This window comes from Parus major, chromosome 4 (genome assembly GCF_001522545.3).
Source record: "Parus major isolate Abel chromosome 4, Parus_major1.1, whole genome shotgun sequence".
In the NCBI taxonomy this organism is placed as follows: Eukaryota; Metazoa; Chordata; class Aves; order Passeriformes; family Paridae; genus Parus; species Parus major.
The window spans coordinates 4725673-4747168 of NC_031771.1; the positions used below are offsets into that span (position 1 = coordinate 4725673).

General features: G+C 39.2%; 1 protein-coding gene and 1 long non-coding RNA gene across 8 annotated transcripts in view; one reads left to right on the forward strand and one right to left on the reverse strand.

The window, feature by feature from the left end:
- Positions 1–13052, forward strand: part of LOC107203052 — an 81443-nt gene extending 68391 nt beyond the window's left edge. For all 4 annotated transcript variants that reach the window (XR_004496977.1, XR_004496979.1, XR_004496976.1 and 1 more), the window contains 2 exons: positions 8555–8684; positions 11854–13052. This is a non-coding gene — a long non-coding RNA (uncharacterized LOC107203052). The remainder of the gene's footprint in view (positions 1–8554; positions 8685–11853) is intronic.
- Positions 1–21496, reverse strand: part of PDE5A (phosphodiesterase 5A) — a 106136-nt gene that overhangs the window by 60124 nt on the left and 24516 nt on the right. For 2 of the 4 annotated variants that reach the window (XM_015624372.3, XM_015624371.3), the window contains exon 1: positions 319–648. The exons of 1 other annotated variant lie outside the window; for it this stretch is intronic. The gene's annotated coding sequence lies outside the window, so the exon portion shown is untranslated. Of the gene's footprint in view, positions 1–318; positions 649–14000; positions 14106–21496 lie in introns of those variants that run through there. One more of the 4 variants, XM_019006312.2, reaches the window with a different exon arrangement.

Consider the following 21496-nt stretch of genomic DNA (forward strand, 5'->3'; position numbering starts at 1 on the left):
CATCAAGAGTCAGGGCATCAGTGACCATCTCAGGAGGGGACAGCACCCAGGCAGCAGAGAACCTGCTGGTGCTGGAGCTTCAACTGGAGCTCTGCACAGTCCCAGGAAGGTGTTAATATGATTCATTTAAAAACCTGGCAGCCACAAGATACAAATAGAAAAAATGCAACTGGATTTATTCTGATGCTCCCAGAGCAAACAGCTCTCCTGCTTCAGGCTAGACTCTGCTTTCTTTCTCCTTTTCCTCTGCTAACACTGAGCTTGCACATCTTACCCACTACTTGCAAGAAGAGTGTGGAGACAGCAGAACTTTCTTACCTTGACTAAGTTTGCCCTCTTAGTTTTAGTTTCTTTTGGTAGGAATTGGAGAAATGTCCCTCTGCACATTGACCTTCCAGCTCAAGAGGGAAGTTCTTTTCTGGTGTAGCTATTCTGGTGTCCTCACCACATTTCACCATATTCCATTTTGTTCTTGCTCTTATCATCACCAGTGCTTGAAAATACCTTACACTCTAGTGCCAGAGCAAAATAGCCTCTTCTCTTCACATCTTCCTCAGGAAACTCTTCTCTTCAGAGACACGAGTCAATAGCAACAGAGAGCCATCATTATCTGACCATGCTGCTGCTTCTGTTTTGCTGCTCCCCTTTTGATCTGGCTGTGCTCTGCTCACAGACCTGTGCTGCTTAGCAAAGGTCCTTGGGACACGGACCAGGCCTTTGTGTTTGGTACAGAGTGTTTCTGTTCTCTGGCTGAATGTCTTGACCTTTAAAAGGCAACTCTAAGGTTGTCAAAATGTGGTTTATTTAATCAAGAATCTAATTTGGAGAGAGCAACTCTCTGTTACAGGCCCCAAGTTCTCTTTGTGTACTGTTCATGCCGACACAGCTTTGCCCACACAAATGTTCAGGGACCTCAAATAAAAAGAGCAGTAAATAGAGAAGAAAAGGCATTCAAAATGATGAGGAAAGGTTTCTTAATATTTACATTCTTCCTTAGCAAAATGGGTAACTTGAATTCAACTTAATCTGTTTTTATTTCAAAAATGAGAAAAGCACAACCGATACTTTCCTCAGCAGAGCAGATTAGTGAGCTCCAGTGAACTAAGCACAACACAAAGAAATGAAGCAATTTAAAGAAAACAATTAAAAGTAAAAACATTTGAGTAATCAACAACAGTGTTCCCTTCAGAACAGGGCATTACAACAAAGCTGCTTGTGCTGCCAGTCTTGTTGATTTTTACTGACTACAAAGCAGAATAGAAACTTTCTCCATAAATCCCTGGGTGCTAATGCAGGAAGGTGGCTGTGTAATCTGAGCTGTCTGACCCTGGCAAAGGAGCAGACTGTAAGCTCACTGCCTAAAGAACTGATTAAAAAATTCAGTGCTGGGAGGAGAATTTGCTTCTTTATTAATGTTTATCAGACTAAAGAAGTTAAATAACTGAAGTACTATGAGAAGTGCATAAAAGCAGGGGAATAAAAGGAAGAAACCCCTGGTTTTGGGATGTGCCATGGCCTCTCTCACAGAGCCTCTCATTGATCTGCCTTCCAATTCATCCTGTCAAACAGCTGCCATGGCCTGGGGTCCACAGGCAGATAAGCAGCACCATTCATACACCCTGCTATCCTGAGCACTGATGCTTTCCCTGACTCCTGGTAGTTCCTAGCCAGCTTCCAGAGCTTTGGCAGAATCGTTTGCAGATGTCTGACACACTGGGGTGACACAGAAATTCATACAAAAGGGATATGAAGTTAATGCATAGTTAATACTGTTGTCTTTATCTCTGTGAAGTATCTCCAGGAAACGATATGTGCACATTGCATTAAAATTCCTTCTTGGAAGGTATATCCAGAAGTTAAGGAAAGAAGCTTTTTTACTAGCATGTGAGAGTTTTAATGTGCTGTCAGTGTTGGGGCTGAGATCCTTATCCACAGAGCACAGTGCACAGCTTGCTCTTCAAGGACCCTTTTAACGTGCCATTCCAGGCACCTCCAGAGCCCAGCAGGAGGGGAAGGCTGGAGTGGCATCCTTCTCTTCTCAACACCACATTTTTGATTTTTTTTGACTAAACCTCCCCAGTAAGAGCTGTCCCACTCAGGCCAGTCCCACAGCATGCTACCGTGTCCCTGTTCCTCCTCAGCAGTTCTGTCAGGGTGGTAGGAAAGCTCAGGATTAATGCCAGTTTATGAAAGCACAGAATTTAGACCAAAGATGTTTCTCTAAGTCTCTACAAGAGTCAGTAGAAACTGAAGTGGCCATAAGTATACATTTACAGGAAAAGTGAGAAGCAAAGTAGTGACAGACAATGAGTATTTTAACAGGAGAATCAAATTTTTCCCTTTTCACCACATGTTATGCAAAGGACGACGGTGAGCACTGTATTTGCTGGCAGTGGAGGGAAGTCTGGGGAATCTATTCATTTTCCTCCTCATTTAAACAAACACTCTCAGAACCATGACCAAGAAAGGAAGCAAAAGTACTTAGCAAACTTATATTAAGTGTTCTAACTCAATGTTTGTATTTTGCTCCTGAAAAATATACTGACTGTATTGATAGCACAGTAGTGTCCAGCTCCTGCAATCTGATGTGGGAGAGGGCTCAGAGAATATTTTTAACCTTGCATGGAAACCTAGTTTTATTTTCAAAATACCTGCAATTCAGAACAGACCGAGCCATTTTGAAGCAAAAATTGCGTCCTTCAAAGAAAGTTCATACAATTCCCCCAGGGTAATACTGTCTGGAAGAAAAAGGAACTGGTGCCCAGAGATAGGAATCCCTCCAAAGAAATCTGTCTCTTCTCCTAACTTTCTAGTGCTTTGGGAATGTGATCATAAAACAGAGGTCTTGTGAACACCAAGAATATTCCTGTAGAAAGATGATTTTTTTTGACCAGGTAGCTGTCTCAGATAATATCAACCTGCTACATAATGCCATTGCTAGCTAGGATTTTATAGATTTTTTTTTGATGGATAAAGCTGTGACTTTGCTTACTAATCAGGAAGCTTTTGCAGATAAACAACAATATTTATGAAATTATACTCCATTCCCTTAACTCTGTATTTTTGACTATCAAGCCAGAAGTTCTCACTTTGGGGAATGTAAAGCAGGTTTAAAATGTGACTGAAAAGATAATTTGGTCTTGAGAAGCCAAAATATTTAAATTTTGTTTACTTTTTATTCTCATCTCATAATTTTTAATGTTTCATGCTAAAATTCTCTTGTGTCAAAATAAACTTGTATTAGTTAAGGATGAGCTGCAACTCACAAATGCAATCCCCAGAGAAAAAGGAAAATCAATGAAGAACTGATAGGGTTTTTTTGAAGGCTACATCTGAAAGGTTTGGATAAAAGATTGTAATTTCTTTCCATAATTTATTATCCCCACTATCAAAATAATGTCCCTTCTGCCAGAGAAGGGATAAATCATAAACTGCATTGGATGGTGGCTGTTGTGTTTTTAATCAACAGTGTTGTCACTGCGTGGCTTGATTTTCCTCAGGAAAATCCCACATCTTTTGCAGAGTTGAAACAAAATGTTTTGAACTTATTAGCTGTCTTGAAATCAATTAGTCATAGCGATGAAAAAGAGGCAGAATTGTGAAAGGCAGGTATTTTATGGTGAGGAGAAGCTCATTATTTTGACTTTCTGAGATAAGGACAGGATATGATGCACAGATTCCTCACTAAGTGCAGAATCCAGTAGAAACATCACAGGCTCAAGAGCAGAAATGGCTGTAGAGGTATCTGGATACTTCTTTGCTGTCCCCTTCACCATCATATTCTCTTCATGACTGAAAATCTAATTAAATCCAAGAAGATTCGTGGGTCAAATTCTCCTCTCTAACCTGTGCTGTGTGTTTAGAGTGACTCATTGCACCTGGGTTTATCTGTATTTATGCAAACCTAGTATAAAGGAGAAGCTTGGTGATAACATTTTGCCCTTGGTGGGAGATTTGCACCTGAAGTGCTGTTTCTATCAAAACTGTGAAGAATCACCAAATCTGAATGATGGTAATGTGTTATTTCAGTTTGGCAATTTTGCTTTAAAAGCTGTTACTGTTTTTCTTGAACCACCAAATTCAGCTTTTTTCTAAAATAACGTATTTAGTGCTTCTGTCCCACAATAGTTTGCAGAAATGGTCTTGTCTCTGTCTCCAGTGCTGTCTTGGGAAGACTTAGAAGTGTCCATCAGTCTGAATATGTCTGAGTGACTAATCCAGTGTATGAACCCTAAGAGCAGCCCTGAGAACTTTGCTACCACACAGGAAGTGATGTCAGTGAGAACTCAGTGTACATTTGGGTTATCTGTGTGATCTAGAGAAGTAAATTGATATCCTCTGGAATCTGTTCTGATGCTTCAAGAACCTTATTCTCCATAACTCTGTGAGCTTAAATCAGATTTGCATTGGTGAGGTTGCTCAGAAATAATAGATACAAAAGGGGAAAAACAACAAAGGGTCTTGACGATTATTTCTTGGCAATTCCCACTTCTCCTGAGAAGCAAACACACAAATGTTTTTTAAGAAGTGACGCAGATGTCGCCTCACGTCCATCGCTTGGGAAGGCGCAGATGGACTCATGTTTGGAGAGAAAACAACAGGCAGGGAGTTTGGAGAGGAAAAACAGTCTTTGATATTTTGTGGCTCTCACCTTCTGATAGAGGTGAGCACAGGCAGAGGGGCAGCAGGGCCATCCCAAGCAAGCGCTTCTCCCTCTGTGTCCAGCGCTGCCAGGGCTGCTCTCAGACAGAGGATGCTCTGCCAGGCACTTTTGGGAGAAGGGAGAGCGTGAGGGGCACAGGCAGGTTGTGGTGGCATCTGGCCATCAGCTCTGTCCCAACACTTGTGCTGCCAGGATAGCGAGAGGGATGCGGGGCGAGGGGCTTAGCGAGGGCTAGAACTCCAGTCTCACCCAGCCTGCTCTACAAAGACTTGCTCTTTGAATTGGCTTCTTCGTGGAAAAGGAAATTTCCATCTCACCAATTAGGTAACACAGAAACAGTGCACAGACCAGAAATAAAATAGCTGTGGAAAGAAGGGGGAAAAGCTGGAGCTGTGAACCAGAGTAAGACACTGAGTTGTGTAGTGGCTCAAGCTCTCAGTTACATGAGCGGGGTTTCCAGCAGTGCAGTTCCTTCCTGGATACAAGTAGGGATTTAGTTCCTTCTGATTTCCTGCCATTTTTGTCTAATTAGCTAATTTACTGACTTGGTAGACAAAGAGAATTCCTTACCTCCATTTCATAAATTAGGATTATTTTTATTTATTTACTTATTTAATTAGAATTATTTATTATTTGTTAAAACTAGTTATTTATTTATTTATTACTGAAAAAGATGCTGTTAATTCATGATAAATATTCAGAATCCCATATGGATGAAGCAAATGAATCACACATGTACTGAACATGGATTTGAAACACCAGCCTGTCAGTGTTATCCAGTGGAATTTGGCCAGAAGTTGCACTACAAATATGTGGGATCTACTTTGTCATAGGTTATATTTTGCTTGCCTTCTACACTAGAACACTGATCTCTGATTTTGAATCATTATTTTCCCGTGTATTCTCATTTGATATATGCAAATATGTCAGTGACTGGAAGTGGAGAAGGTTGGCAACTTATCTCTTCTAAGAGATCATCCAGGAATCAGCAAACTATCAAACAAGGGTTTATTCCTATTGCTCAAATAAGAAGGATTGCACTGCCTGCTTTGACATTCCCAGCAAGGACAGCTAAAAGTGTATCATCCACCTATGGCTTGTACTGGAAAGAATTTAGTTTCCTTTTGTAATTTAGGTGTAAAAGAGTATAAGGGCCATCAGACAAAGAGGAAAAGGGATTTAGTCTGTATCAGCTGAAAACAGCAGGAAAAAAGAGGCTGTTATTTCATCACCAGTGTGTAGATATCTATTGCATGTGATCTCTGAAAGATTCCTTAAGTCTTTTGAGAAGTCTGGAAAAGTTCATATCTATTTCATCTGTATCTATACCTTTATCTCAAAAGTTTTTGTACACTGCCCTAAAGCACTCAGTTATTAGGGCAAGTTCAAATTCCTTTCACCCACTGCAAGAATGAAATTGTCACTTTGGAACTTGTCTTCTATGAAAAGAAAAAAAAAACCAAAACCAGCCTGTAATTCTTTCTGGGAGCTTAACCAAAAAGTTTTCAGGGAAAATTTTCTGTTTAGGGGAAAACACTGAAAAGCCCCACATGGCCCAACCTCAGCACACATCACATGTAGAACATACAGTAAGAGCTCGTGGACACTCACAGGTCCTGAAGGGTTCAATAGCAAAGAAATGGTTAATGATGGGATAGCCTGTATTCCATGCAGCCTTATAAAGGATGTTTTCCTGATTTGTTTCCTATCCCATATGCAGGACTTGTTTTTGTCAGCCAATCCTTAGTGAGGCTGCTGAGCTGGGCCCCACTCAGGCTCCAGCAAACCACAGCCATGAGGTTAATGCTCCCCAGTGCAGATTCATTAAAGTTTCTCATCAAGACTTGCCTTTTCTTCAGCAGAGGTTACTGATCCATATAATTTGATGACAAAGGTATTCGTGAAATTTGTGCTAAAGAGATTAAATGTGCATTTAGAGGAAAAAATCCAAAACCAACAAATCAAAATATCTAGTAATACTTAAAGTAACATGGTTTATTTTGAAGTACCTGTTCTAAGGATTTAACTACCTCCAATTTATGTCAAAAATATTAGGAGAAGGTAATCTAGAAGTGTGATCATGACAGAAACCTTTATATCCAGTTGATTTTCAGCCAAAAGAAGACCAGTGGTTTCTCCCCATGTCTTTTTTTTCCAAAGCCTTATAGTACTGTTTGTTTCAGAGGTACGGCCTTCTTGAAACCAAAGATAGCCAGGAAAAAAGAACAATTTAATTTACATTATAATTTGCAATTTAATTTGAGGCTGAGAAGACATTCTGAGAAGCATGGTAGTAATCCAGCAGAGGGAGAGTGAGATAAATAAGCCTGCACTAATGTCAGCACTAATAAGGATCCTGTTTTCAGCAGCTGAGGCAGAGTGGTCAGAAACAGCTCAATTATGTCTGTGCTGTACCACAGCTCGTGGTGCAGATAAAACCAGAGAAACCTCACAGTGTCTGGCTCTGAAGGCTGGCAGCAAAATACTGGAGGCCATTCCAGATGTGCTCATTGGGAATTTGAACAAATTCTTATTTTCTTTCAACTTGCAAGGAGATGCAAAGCTTTCTTTCAGTCTCCAGACTTAGAAGATAGTTTTAAACAATGACACACAAATACTTGGGTCTCTCGTCAGAGGCTGCTCCAGGTTCAGTGACAATTCAGGAGTTAAGGTGTTCTGTTGTGCCATTTGCTGGATTGGAATTCAACAGAGCTGTTACATTTCATCTCTCCGAGCTTATTTCTCCTCCTTCCCCCAGGTAGGAACTAATAACCTAAACCTGTAAGGTAGCCTCATCTGTATTACAGATACCTCACAGCTCCTAAATACAGTGGGAACAGCTCTTCAGGTTCTCAAGTGCTGTTGTGATACGCAAATAATATTAAACATTGCCTTGAGACATCACTTTTCATTTTTTATGGTGAGAACAGAGATGTGAGTGTGGAACTCTGAGGAAGACTTTGGGGCTTTATAAATGCTGATCTCTTTAAAGCTGAAGCTTCATCTGTGAGCTTAGAGGCATTTCAAATAAAATGCTTTATTCTTTCAGGGGGTTTTTACATGGATGTAATTGGTCAAATATGTACAAAACCTGTCTACTGGCCTTGCCTCTGTACCTATTTAGGGAAGCAGAGAGGCTGCTTCTATAAATTATAATAAAATGTACAAATTGTATAGCAAATTACAAACATTGTAAAATGTTGTCTGAAAAGTTCAACCAAGCACTAGATACAAATTGAATTTGAATTCCAAGATTCCAGATAAACATATTTTTGTCTCTCCAGATTTATGAGCCGCCCTTGTTCTCCACTAATTTCCTCTTAGTTCTTGGAGGTGTGTTTATATTTGGTTCATTTGGCCTACTCAAGCATCCTTTCTACGCCAGTCCCGAAGTTTGATTTTCCAGTCAAGTACTCTTCTGGGGACACTCAGCACATCAATCCCTCAAGGGCTAAATTTGGAAAGCACAGCATCAATTGTTATCATTAACTGCCTTTAGAGTACATTGGAGTAGTGAGAGAAGTGATAGATTTTCCAAAGCTTCCTAGAGAACCATTTCCTACTTCAGACCAGGACACATGCTCTGCTATCTGTTTAATCAAGTAACAGAAGGAACAGTCCTAGTCAAAAGCCAGAAGAGGAACAATTATCTGGTCAGATAATTTGAACATCTTTAAAATTTGAATCCACAATGCAACAGAGTATAATTTCATTTTCCCCCAGACATTAAAATTATTAATAAGAAGTCACTATAAATTATGAATAGTACAAAGTGTTCAAACCAACTCAGCTGTAAATTTCTTTTGGCAAAATTCCAGAGGTCTACTTTGGTCTTCCAGAGAAGATTTTTTTGCCTGATACTGTGCTGCCTTTGCATTTCTTTTGTTTTAGTATCAGCAAAGAGAAGCAGAAGGCTGGACCAGCCATTCTTCTGGGCAGGAGCTGAAAAGATCAAGAAAGACTCCTGATGTTATCTTGAAAAAGGATGTAGGCTACTGGCTAAGGTTGGGAGTAATGGGAGGTGAGTTATTTCATAACTAGTTTGGACAGTTTCCATGAGCTGGTTAGAGAAAAATGATATAGTTCTGAAGCAAAGAAAGCACAAATAGCAAATTACTCTAATGAAAGCTTTTGTGAGCAAAGCCTTTCATTACAGCTATTCCAAATGTGCAAAAGGGCAAAGTAACAAGGCTAAATACATTTTGTATTTTCTTAAGCAGTGCCCAGTGTCCCTTGAGCTCCATTTGTTCAAGTAAGTAGGAATATGGTGATGCAAAAGCAGATGGTGTTTGCTGCTATTGGATGACAGATGTTCCCTTATCCCTGAGATTATACAGTTAAGTGTGATGCATTTATAGCTGGGTTATGCAAAATACTGAGCACCCTCAGCTTGCATTAGCGGCTGGGGCAGCTGGAGGGGCTCTTGGGAGTCAGGGACCTTCTTAGCTGAACTCTTCTCCTCAGCTCTTGATTTGGAGATGTCCTGATCATCAGTGTTCAACATCTTTGGGATCAGCCTGCAGTCACCCTCGCTAGGACTGATATCAAAGACCTTCCCTCTGTGCATGGATCAAATGCCGAGGAACTCTGTTGATGCAATTGTGCGAATGTAGCAATCCCACTGACAATAACTGTGTTGAAACACACGTCTCTACGTTGCACAGAGGTGGAAAGGAGATAAGATAATCTCAGTGCTCACTAGAAAATTCTCACTATAAGCTAAACAGTTCCAGATGCTGGGCAGCCCCACCTTTAACTTAACACTGCTGCAGTGTAGCAGCGTTTGGTGAGCCCTCCAGTCAGCCCTGATCCTCGCTGTCCCTCGAACATGGCCCTCCCAGGATTATCAAACGGGGCTCCTCATCTTCCAGCAAGGTTTCTTTTGAAATGGCAAGAAGCATTTTTAAATTTATCTATATGGACTCTGAGATGAGGCTGGCAAATGTATGAAAGTCAGATTTAAAGAGCCACCAGAGGAGTGCAAAAGGGGATATCCCACTAATGGGAATTCTTATAAAATTCATTAGGAGGAATTTTTCCACAGTCATTGTTTATCAGCTAAAAGTCAATGAGAAACCAAGCTCTTTCTTATTTCAGGGCTGATTGTGTAGTATAAAGTACAACCACCTATTCTTAACTTCTGCATCTTACTGCATACTCTAGATGGATATAGTTACAAAGCAATAATTTAGGACACCATGCCACAGGAGTTAATTCATCCTTGCCTTAAAAGTTCCTGGATTCTTGTTGAACCTTAGCTTTGACCTTCTCTGAATAGAAACAGGAGATAGAGACTTCAAAGCTGATACATTTCCTGGGTGACAGAGCACATGACCAAGTTTCTGTTAGCACATAGTAAAATAAATTTTCAACAGTTAATTCCAATTGTATTTAATTTTATATTTGAGTGCTACAAATAGCAGGGTTCCTTTGTATAAAATTGTAACTTTGATTTCACTTGATGGTTTTCTGTGTTTTCAACTGCAGATTTTTCTTTTTATCCTATGAAATACTGTCATTTGAAAAAAAAAATAAAAATCAAGGAATTGCTGCTTAAAAAAAAAAGGATAACCTATACCAGCTCCCTCTAAATTCTTCTCTTTCTTAAACAATGCTGCATTTTTATGTAAGCAATACACATGCCAGACACTTGCATGAAAAATATCATGTGTATAGTGCACTTCATTTATTTCTTGACATAACAACATAAGTTGAAAAAACACAGCAGTTTGCAGGAATTAAGTTAGGACATAAAACAGACTATTTATGTCAAGAGAAGGAGACAATTTGCATTAAAAGCAGAGAGATGACGACTCGCTACATAGTTCATGCAAATCTAATGTGAACTTTATGAAAACATGAGAGGGACTCGCTGCAGCCATGTGACAAAACACAGAGCATTGTCACCCCAGTCACACAAACAGTACTGAGTTTCACTGTGGAGAAACCCAAATTCTGAATGTCAGTCTAGTAAGTGCACAAAGCCCATTGTTTATGGAAGTTCTGGATGTGAAAGTGCCTCACCACCTCCTGTGATCCAGGAAGGGTCTAGGGCATCACTCCCTGGCAGCAGAGTTTCTTTCCCACTTTCTGCAAAGGGAGGAATTCAGTTGCTGCAGGACTTCAGCAGGCACTGGTAAGAGTTATAGCAGCATATTGAACAAAGCATATTGTCTGCCTGAAATCATAACAGAATTTCAGGATGAGCAGGGTGGCATGAAATAAATATTTGAGGTTCAGTCCACTTCAGGCAATTTGCCCAAAATAATAGATGATGGTTAAAAATTATATTTGGTTTCCAAATACCCATCCAAATGCATTTTACTTGGCAGCTTGACAGAACAGTCATTTTTAGAATTTTATGCCATTAAAATCAGAGGTCAGATAAAGTGTAACTATCCAAACATTAGACTAATTATTGCTACCCAGTGTCTGTCAAGGGCTTTGTTCCTTGTCAAGATGCCTGCACACTTTAGCATGAATACTGTAACTCTCCTTCACTAGCATCCCTCTTTTCCTTCACCCCAACCCACACACAGAGTAGCATTTCAATAAGATTCTTCACACTGTGTCATAAATATTAATGACATGGAACTTAGAGCTTGGCATTTTTCACTAATGGCCCTCTTCATCACAGTTTCACCCCTGGACTGCAGCCAGCCCCTGTGTAACTGGCTGACATTTTTTTAAAACATACTACTATCAAAGTGAAACAAAATACTGAAACAATTTCTCACAAATTAAAATTGTTGGCACATCCTCTCTCCACATTGTGTGGTTGGGATGTCATTTGGCATGACTTCCTGAACAATGCCCATGTTGGCTTGGCATGGTTTATCTTGTAATTACAGTTTATGCTTTTCACCTAATCCTATAATAGCTCCAAATGAGCTGTGGATGGACATTTGATATAAAAGTCAGCCTAGTTAAAAAAATAAATAAATTAGTACATATTTCCCTACAATCCAACTTTTCTATGAAGCTTCCAGAAAATCTCCATAGAAAGATTGATACCGTTGTTGGCATTTCTTAGTTCCTGTGATTATTTGCATCGTTTCTGTCCTTTCAGTCTGAGCTGTACCAGTCATCTAAAATTGTAAATTAAACAACAAACAATGTTTTGGAGATATTTATGGCAGTGTTCAAGATTTAATGATTTAATTTTCTGTTGTGTTTCTGCCTGAATGAAGCATGTGCAGCTCGGTCTCTCCATACAAGGTAACGAGCCTTCTGAACAAGCTGCCAGACACTGACACACTTCCTGAAACAGCAAGTATGTGTTTGCTTCTTCTTAACCTTCATTTTATATCTGAGTTGGGACCACAATGTTCACATCCCACAGGCTTGAGCCTTTCAGTTTCTAGATCATCACTGAGGAACTGACATTTCACTGAAACAATAGGGTGAATGAGAACAATAATAATTTGTCTTTTGCCTTCAGCGGGAAGCAAAAGTAGAAGGTGGATAAACAGAAACATATTCTGGGCTCATTGAAATCAAATGTATTTCACAATGTAGTGTGTGTTAGAACTTTTAGTGCTCTGAATTAAGCAGAATATAGAGCAAGCAGAACCATGGGATGGTAGGGCTGGAAGGAATAAGAAATCACCTGATACAAGGCAAAAGCCACAGCCTTTGGAGGGTTCCTGGCAGGCATTTGTCAGCCTGCCTTGAAATCTTCATTAAGGATGCACAAAACCTCAAATTTTCCTGCTGTTCATGGCCCTTTCATTACAAAATATGTCTGATAATGTAACCTGAATCTTTCTTGAATTTTATCTTGTAACTTCTGCAGACACATAAAATAGCCTTCTACATGTCCGAGAGGCTGTTATCAAGGCTTTCCTCAGTCTGTTTGGCTAAATATCCCACTGTTCCAATATTTTACCCTAATTCATAATTTATAGATCACTTCATCATTTTTATTGCTGTGTTTGGGACTGTCTCTGACCAGTCCATAGACTTCTTGAAGTGTGGTCCCTGACACAGCCACAGCAATCCAGCTAAAGCCTTATCAGTGCTGCTCTAGCAAAAGGGTTCCTCTGCAAGCTTGTCTGCTATCCACATTCCAGAATGACACTGTGTTGGCAGCAGCGTGACGTTGTTAACTCCCATCCTGTCTGGTCTCAGATGTCATTTCTGTCCTTTCTATCTGAATTTCCCCCTCCTCAGCTATTCCACATTTTCTGTCTGAGCAGGTTATTATTCCTGAGCACGGTGCTTACGCTTGTAGAAGTCAAAAAAGATTAAAAGTTTTCCGTTTGTATCTCCAGTTTGTCACAACTATGTGGAATCCTATTCTTGACCTCCAGAGTACTGGCAATGGACCAGACTTCATTTGTCTCTAAGTCAAATGAGCCTCTTCTGTGATGTGACCCTTGGGTAAGGAGTGAAGGCACTGAATAACACTGGGACAGACCCCAGTGGAACATCCATTTGATACATCCCATTTGATAAGCTGTGCACTCACACTGGTCATTCCTTTTTCCCTAACTTGCTGTGGTATGAGACAGTATTACAGGCATAACACTAATGAATGCTAAATATCTAAGATTCATAGTTTTTCTTTCTGCTTTATTTCTCAATAATACAGTTTTGAAAAAAATTCCTTAACATGGAGTAAACAGGGGAACCTTTGAAAGCACATATTTAAAATAACATATTTTATATTGTTTTGTTTCTTCTTCAACATATAGAATTAAAATACCAAGAAAGTTATTTTGTTCTGAATGCTCTTACTATAAGCTTGTGCATTTTAAAAGTCTGCATAATTTAATGGATGGGTACCAAATGCAACTTAAATTGTCTTTGCCGTATGAAGACAAACTCATGATATACTTCAAATTCAGGTAAGTATTTGAGTTTTAGAAACTTGGAGCATTTGCTGACTGGATTTCATCTACTCTGAAATCTCCAGCCATCCAGTAAATTCAAGGTCAGGATGCGAATGCTTGGATCCAGAATGCAAGATCTGGATCTGCAAGATTTTTAAGATTTCAAAGTTCTGAAAATTTATGAGTGTTTGCACTTGGTGTTTTGGTTTGCCTTCTGCTACTTACATCTTTTTTTTTTTAATGTGTAAAGTGCTTTTTTTTTAAGAAGAAGTGCAGTTATGTCGGGCGTTTATCAGATCTACGCCCAACTGCACATAAAATGGTAATGGACCAGTCCACAACTGTGGAATGGGCTGTGATATCCTCCTGTTGTTCAAGGCCTTGAAGTATTTTATAAACTCCTACTTTTAATTTATACATGTACTCAGAGATATGGAATGCTTTGATTCTTAATTTAGAACATTCATACCATGCTTTGTCTCCAGAAAACAAAGGCAGCTCACCTAGGAGTTCACAACTCGGAAGGGCTGTTTCCTTTCAGTGCTGTCGCCGTTAGTATTTCCTATACAGCAGGAGCCCAAGTGTGAAGTGCAAAACTCCAACTGTTCTGTAGGGGGGAAGCAGAACCATTGCTGTACTCAATTCTTTTTGAAACAGAAGGAGTGGAGAATTGTCTGGCTGAAGTAAGAAATGCAGGGAAAAAAACCTATAGTGTCTGTTTTTAAGGCTATCATGGAATAACAGTGGAAAAAATTTGACTTGTAAGGAAATTGCCAGTTTTGGGTGATAAAATATTCCATTATAAAGGGATCACGGCACCCTGCATTTTCATGGTACATAGTTTCCTGAAACCCTAAACCCTTCCTAAGTGTTAACTAATTCACTTTGTAATTCTCCCTTTAGGGAAAAATAGTACTTTCAGACCTTTTTTGACAGATGTTGAAACTGTCTCTGGAGGATGGAGTTGTATACCTCAGTTCAAAGCAGAAACAGATATCTCAGCTCTGGGTTGTCTCCTCTACGAATATCAGGTTTAATCCTACAAGTTGGCAAGCACTTAGAACAGCCAAGAGGTGAAGGAGTCCCAGACTTTGTACAAATACTCATGGCCCTTTTACAAGTAATACTTGTGTTTCTGTCCTGCAGAGAGATTTTGGAGTGATATTGGGTGACCTAAACTGAATTTGTGTATAATTTGATATATTATCTTCCCAGTAGATGTTTTCCTGGTGCTCACCCAGGAAAATCCTTGTGCAAATGGGTAAATTAGCAGCACTGTTGCCATTACACAGGTGTCACAAGCTGAGCTGGTGAGCTCTGCCCTTCCAGCACAAGTGAACTGGGTCTGTTACCATCATTCTTGTGACGCCCTGGCAAGGAAGAGCTCTTTTTATCTGAATTTTTTTTCAAAGTTATTATTTCAAACAGCTTGAAAACTATTCCAGTGTGGAAGGCTAGGCTGTCAGCATGGAGCCCTGATGCCTGATGTCTTCCCTATGAGTGCCTCAAGGGCCAAGCTGTTGTGGTGAAATGCAAACCTGAAGCCAGCCAGATTTATTTCTGTCAGCCTATAGCTCACTGCAGTTTGTTTGAGCTGAAATCTGAGGGCTTCCAGTGAGGCTGGAGCAAACAGAGCTCTGGGTAAGCACATGTGGAGTTTTGGTGTTTGGGGTTGGTTCTTGCTTGCTGTTATGACCCTACAAGATTCCTGTAAGCCCAAACCCAGTGCTGGGAGCTCTTTCAGAGGACAGTGTGTGTGTGCAAGGAGCTGTGGCTTGGCAACACGCCCAATTTACTTCCACAAGTAGGAACTAAAGATGACATCTTCTTGTGTGGCTGGATAAAATACATATCCTGCCTTACAGCTGAGGACACATGCAGAGCCTAAATCACAAATCTTCACCAAGAAACTGTTTCTAAATAAGTGGATAAGTGTTGGCCAATTGTTTATCACTTTTTTACTGCTGGTATGTCTTACGGGAGACCGGATGATTGGAGCAATGCAACAACATTACAGGAAAATATTCACCCTTTTCCCAGCAAATGCTTGCACTCATTTTTGTTTGCATGTTGTGACAATATGTTTGCAGAAAGTGACTGTTGGACTTGAAATTGAGGTTAATTTAATGATGAGATGGAGTATATTTGAAACAAATTTAGTCCGGAAGGCTATCCGGTCAGGAAAGGGAAACAATATCAAGGAACTAAGTTGAGCAAACAACTCAGATACTGAATTGTGAATATTGAGCACTCAGAAAAATTTCATATGGGTTGACATTGGTTATCTTTTTACAACTAAGAGGAACTTTCTGAACTATAAAGGCTGGGTGGTGTATTGACCAACAATTCCTCAGTATGAAATTCAGCTGACTCCACTGTCCCTCTGTTCTCGGTCATGCACACTTCATAGAGTATTACAGCCAAAATAATTGTTTCTATAGAATAAATTACTAAATTGCTAAGCAAAGAATAAAGAATATTTTTTGACACAACTTTCCTTATAGCTCTAACCATGGAAGTATCCAATTTTCTCATATTTATGTAAATGAAACTCAAATAAGCAATCTTCCCGTTGCATATTCCCTTGGTCTATCTTGCAAAAATCATTAGGGGACAATTTTTCCACAAAAAAGAATGCAAACTGCTGTCTGCTTGTAAGTTTGTGATTCATGCCTCCTGTCAAGACTACCAAACCAGTAAAAACACTGGAATGTAAAAAAATAAGCATGATTATGTATTTCAGGAAAACAATTTTCTCAAGAATGTTTCTGGAACAAATTTTCAGTGTTTAGCTATTTCTAGTTGATATTTCGGTGATGGAATGCCTACTGGCCCCAATTTGTACTATGGAATTGTCCCACAGGACAATACTTTGCTGTAGTGTGTTTAAGGTGTCTTTTTTTCAGATTCTTGTAGCAGCAAATCCTTTAGCAGCTCATTACTTAATGGAAACTAAACAAAGCTTCTTCCAGGAAAAAAAATGTTGATCTCTATCACCCCACAGTGAACTTCTCTTGTTAAATACATAACACATGCTTTTGGAAAATATCCTCAGTTTAATCTGTGCAGTGTAAACTCCAAAGACAAGACCACGTCCTCATTCATCCATCTTACATGGTTCAAAACTCCAAACTTTCTGGGAAAAAGAAAAGGAAGTGCAGAAGATACTTTTTATGTATACAAATCTCCTCGTGTGATGTGACTAGACTTTTGTCTGTTGCTCCTAATAAAAATAGCCACCTACACAAATGAGAACTCAAGGGAAAGCTCTTATAAATAGGGATCCTAGAGGCCCTGGCTGGCCTTCTTTGCTCTCTGCTAACAGATATTTCTTTGGGTGTTTTTCCATTTCCTATGGAAACTCTTTCTGTTTTTTATTGTGCAGAAAGCAATGCTGGCTGCTCCCTCCATACATCGTGACCTTATTGCTGTGTCTGTTTCTGCCAGAGTTGCTGTTCCATAGCTTTTCTGTTCCACTGGAACTGCCATGACCACTGGTATTAATTGTGCCAGAAGAAGTATAGAGTATAATTTAGGTGCAGAAGCCATGACCTGAGCAGCTGATAAGTTATACACAGGTTTTGAAAAGTATACAATAATGATTCTGAGCTTTGACCATGAGTATCATGTACCTCATGTACAATCTCAATTCATTTGGAGCAATGCAGTATCAGGAGGAAGGATGCTTATAATATTTCACTGCTGCTGTCACTTGCAGGGATGCAGTCCACTGTTTCAGTGGATCTGTGCTGGAGATCCATTCCCCACTGGCTTTGGCTTATGGTTTTTGCCAAAAAAATAAAAAAAAATAAAAAAAAAATATTGCTAGTGTTTCAGCAGGAAAATGTTTGTGCCTGGAGTTGAGCAACCATAAAACATAATGCCATAAGTCTCATGGAACAATGAATAAAAGAAAAGGGCAAGTTATTTTGCAGATGTATTTTGAAAACATGCTTTCAAAATGTTTATCCTTTCAAAGCATTAAATTACAAATTTTTATATCTAGTCATTACTGTTCTGACTTTGCACTGTAGGAATACATCTTGCTCCTGTCGTCCTTACTGTATCAGTGATTTATTCCCTCAGGAGAAGTCTCAGCATGTGGAAAAGAAACTATTCCTGAAATCAGTGAACTCTATTTTAAACTGGCAAAGCAAAGTTGCTCCTGTTTCTCCTCCAACTTAACCCGTAATTCCTGGAAGTGTACAGTTCCCAGATATAAACGTAGAAAATCTAAAATTAAAACCAGATCACTTGCCTATTCTTTTGAGGATTGTGGAATTGCATACTTTGTGTTTATAGTATAGCTGCTATATAAATATAGAATATATAGCAAAATACTGCTTATGCCACATTTGTGTTTGTGGCTTTTTTCTTTCAAGTAATCACTTGTGATTTATGGTAATATTATAATAAGCTAGGACAAAATATTGTCTTCTCTAAGGAATATATGCTTTGAAATAAGTGAATGAACCAAGCTATTAGATAATGCATGAGATCCACTATCCACAGTTCTGTGCTGGTTCTTGGAACTATATTCAGATAATTGGAGGGCCATTTTCTCAGTACCTATAGTGAATGCTTGTTTTTTTCAGAGGAAACCATTTTCTTTCTTAATTATTTAGGGGGAAATCTTCCACAGGGCATATATGTATGGAATAGCAAAGACAGTTCTTTCAGAGGATCTGGAAATACCAAATAAAAAAGGATATTATCCAGAAAACGGTGGCTTGTCTGGCAATGCTTTAGCCATCTGCTGAGAGTGTGAGTACTGAGCGTCCAGTTTGCATATTTAATCTGCCAGAATGGAACTTAATTGTAATTTAGTGCTTTTTTTCATAGCTTTCAATAATAGAAGGTGCTGAAAATTCTACTAAATTGGGTGCATTTCACATAGATTATCTGTCTGGTCCTGTCCACTGACATGACCTAGATTCATTATTTCATACTCACTCTTATGGCCTTGGGCACAGATTTAAAGCCATAGTCATGGGGACTAATGAGGCATGAAAATATGGGAAAACACCATGAAAAATTAACCAAATGGTCCACAAGGTCAGTCCTGCTTTATAATTTTTGTAGCTGTTTTGTATTCTATTCTATTTTGTTTGGCAGAAATCTTCCATAATCAGGATCATTCCATAATTTTTTGACAGAGGTTTTTATGAAGTTTGGGTGATAGAGTTTTTAGTATTATGATGAACTATTTTGGATTTGTTTAAAAAGGAACTTGAATGCTGATCACCCTCAATAGATATTCCCAACAGAATATTAACTGCTCAAAATATCCGAAGGGAAAGAAATTTTTCCATGAACATTTCAATAATTCTTACAGTCTTCCATGAAAATAATACATCTTAATGAAATAAGGGCATAGACTGCTTTTTAATTTCCCAAATAGGTTTCTGTAATTGTGAAGTCAGGTTGTGCTGAATGTTCCCTGATAGTTGGTCATGAGGGACAAACTGATAGGGATATGTGCTAGAAGATCCCTTATCAAATCTAGAGCTAATTAGTTAGTTGATGGCCTAAAATGTAAAGAAAAATGATTAAACCAAAAAGAATAGAAACAGCTGGTATTTCAAACCTAGTAACAAAGGGGTATTAATACAGAATGAAGCCCTTGTCTGTGCTTTGATGTCTTTGACTCAAGTCCTTTCTTAAGAAAAAGCATCAAACCGCTCATATTCCAGCATTTTGTCATCCCTGTAAAAATTCCAGCTGCTGTTGTTGCTGAAAGTGCATAAACAATTTGTTGTGCAGCATGTGCAGTGTCCTGCAGCACTCAGACTCGTGCTGGTCACGCTCCCAGCGCACCATTACCTCATCCCTGAGCTTCAGCAAGTCTGTTGGTAATTCTACAAGAGTTCACCCCTTGGGCAGGCAATAACACAGCACACAGAGACCGGGATGGATTAACAAATAAATATCTACAGAATGATTCCTTTCCTGTTGGTGGCGAATGCCCTTTGTTTCTCCCACCACTATCCTTCCACAATGTATTTTTTTCAGGGTACATTGAAGGTGGATATGGAAGCAGTGCCATTCAGAGACCATTACAGAGAAAAGCAGGAGCTGTAAGGCTGATTAGAGCTGTTATCTAAATGCCCCCATTACCCAAACAGGCATCACATTGGAAAAAAGGTCAGACTAATCCAAGGAAAATAATGTGAGGAGAATACTGTAGGTGTTGAGTGCTGTGGGGGTGAAGATGCACTACACTGTTCATTGTATCCTCTGGCTCCCTACAGGACTTTCCAGCACATCCTCATATTTCTGTGCCTCAGGTCAGGCAAGGACTGCACAAACTCCAGTGATCCCTCTCTGTTCCATCATACTTCCCAGCAGGGCCAAAACTGGAGAAATTTAATTAAATCTCTGGAATGTCAGGTGGAAGCTAAGAAAAAAACACATGGCAGCTTAATATTCTATTATTCTGTTTATCTTTTTTAGGTCATGTGTTAAAACTTGTGATCACTCAGACCCATGATAGCAAAGTCAGACAAACCCCATTAAGGGCAGGGAGGATAAAGTTTGTTTAGGAAAGGCAGGAAAATAGGGAGACAACCATGCTGCTCTTCTACATCCTCTTCAGCCCCTGAGGGTACATCACCTGCCCTCAGGACTAGCCCCAGTTTTTAAAAACAGAAACAAATACAGAAGAAAAATCATAATTTGAGCCCCATCTTATCCTTTCCCCTTTATATCCTGATAAAAAGAGGGAAGGAAGCAGAATTAGGAAGAAAAAGCAGCAGAACTGGGGGAGTTTGAGAGGAGAAGGGACTGATGCAAAAACAATTTCTCTTTAAGAACTTGCTCAAGCTCAAGGTCCCAAAAGTATCTTCAGCAACTCTTGACTCATAAAAAGCTTGGTGTGGTAAATATTTCTATTTTCACCTTCCCTGATTTTCAGGTTTTATGACTTCTTAAGGGCATTGTGATATATCAAAGTTCATCTCTCTATAAAGAGTTCATGTATGTGGCTGTGTGCAGCTTTTGTAGAAAAGCAGGGAGGAAACCTGGGGTGCTGGGTCACTTTGTCACCATGTTTAGCCATGTCACTCACTTTGGAGCTAAATACCTTTAGGGTGTAATGACATGGACACTGCATTAGCAGCAAAAATATCGATTCCAATTACTTGCGATTTCTGTCTGCTGTAAAAATGAGCCTTCTTTAGTAGCTAATGAAAGTAGCAACTAATCCTTTACCCAAATTTAATTTTATTGCAGAACTCTGTAGGTTTGTACTAGTTTAAATATTAAATTTCCACCTCAACAGCCTCTTTACACAGGCCAGGCCAGATGTGCATCTGGTATAAATTAGCATTGCTCTGTGGATGCTGTGAGAGACAGGAAGATTTCTATCAAGCAGTGCTCAGTTCCTGTATGATTAAACATATATTTTGTCAATCATTTGGGCATAAAATGCTTCTGAACCAGGATTGCTTTCCTGCTACTCTGGAAATATTTTCAAATATATGCAGCAAAATAATGTCAGGGCAATGAAAGGATGAAGTAACCTCAGGCTGTTTATTCAAATAATTTTCATCCAAGCAAGTAGATTTCTCTGGGACTGGTCAAAATGTTTTGTTTCAAAATTTAGCATAATTTTGAATACCAAACCATGCTTGAGATTAGGTTTAGCTACATTCACTTAATACTTCAGTGTCACTAAGTGACACGGTGTAATCAGTTGGCCAAAAATTCAATTATTCACACAGCTCTACACAAGCTAGACAAAAATTTCTTTCCCTGACATTAATTTCTCCATCTTTTAAGGATTATCTACTCCCTGGGTATAAAAGGGCATTGCTCCCTGAGCCCCTGAACCCATAACTATTGGTTCTGATCTAGAGCAGTGATTTCAATCCATATCAAATGGAGAAAATCTTTGTTTAGGCTTAAATTCAAAACTATTTTTGTATTGCCTTGAGAGAAGATTACTGTACAAAATGGCACAACCATGCATATAAGATTGACAGATTTCTTGAGATCTGAT